The sequence below is a fragment of the Dufourea novaeangliae genome, unplaced genomic scaffold, assembly GCF_001272555.1.
Source record: "Dufourea novaeangliae isolate 0120121106 unplaced genomic scaffold, ASM127255v1 scaffold1, whole genome shotgun sequence".
NCBI classification, from domain to species: domain Eukaryota; kingdom Metazoa; phylum Arthropoda; class Insecta; order Hymenoptera; family Halictidae; genus Dufourea; species Dufourea novaeangliae.
In genome coordinates this window covers 758,130-759,264 of record NW_015373885.1, presented here as the reverse complement: position 1 = coordinate 759,264, position 1,135 = coordinate 758,130, and positions in this window count along the sequence as shown.

The following is a 1,135-nucleotide window of genomic DNA, read 5'->3' as shown; positions in this document are numbered from 1 at the left end:
GAACGACCCAAACACCGGATGGTACAGCCAAGTACGGCTATGGTACACGGCGTACACGGCTAGGTCAATAAACTGTGCGACGCAACGTCACTAGCGCGTTGGACCGACGGAGAACATCGATACCGCGGCACGCTCTACCGTACTCTCTCGCTCGCACACCTGCCCCCATAGACCACCGAAATTCTTCGGGACGCGTCACACTGACGGAGAGCACCGATACCGCGGCTCGTTCTACCGCTCTCGCTCTCTTCCGTTCGCCCGCTCCGACCATCTTCGACATCGTTCGGCACGCGTCGGCACCGACGAAGAGCACCGATACCGCGGCTCGCTCTACCGCTCTCGTTTAATTATAATGTTCATATTCCCCAAATAAATATCATTTTTAACTAAATTGTTTAAGCGACATGTTCCTTTTAAAGATTTAGCTCTCCAGTATAAATCCCTAAGACCCTTATTTATTATTCAATTCACAAAATAATTGCAAATATGAAAGTTTTTTAGCTCTTTTTGAACATTCTAATTTCATAGCCCTAAACTGGGTACTTGAAAGTATTTCATTGAATTTGTGTACAAAATTTTACTACTTCCTAAAAGATTCCGTGATATTTGATAGCATAAAAAACAATGTGCCGATACAGGGTTCCGATTTATTTACGAAACTAATCTGACCAGTTGCTGCATTCTTTGACACTAATTTTCAAGAAAATAAAACTTCTGTATTTCACTTAATTTGAGAGACACGTAGCTGAATATTAACATACGTTCATTATTTAATTACTCGCAATAAATAAAATTTTTGGAAGTAAATAACGTGTAAGTAAATTCATATGTAAAAATTTACCAATTGCCAGAAAGTAATTGTTCGTGCGTATTAAGATTCTTACAATAGGCAGTAAAACTATTCATACTCCCATATAAATTATAAATATGTAAATATTAATAAATGCGGTGCATATATATTCCCACATGTAAATTTGATAAACTATTTGAAACTACATCTGTTACAAACATCCAAATGTAGGGCAAGATATAAAAACGAATAAAACAAGAACATGTAAAAAGTAACATTAGTAAAATGTCCATTAACGATGCATTTAGAATAAATTGTCTTGGTGAAAAAATATATACTTTTCCG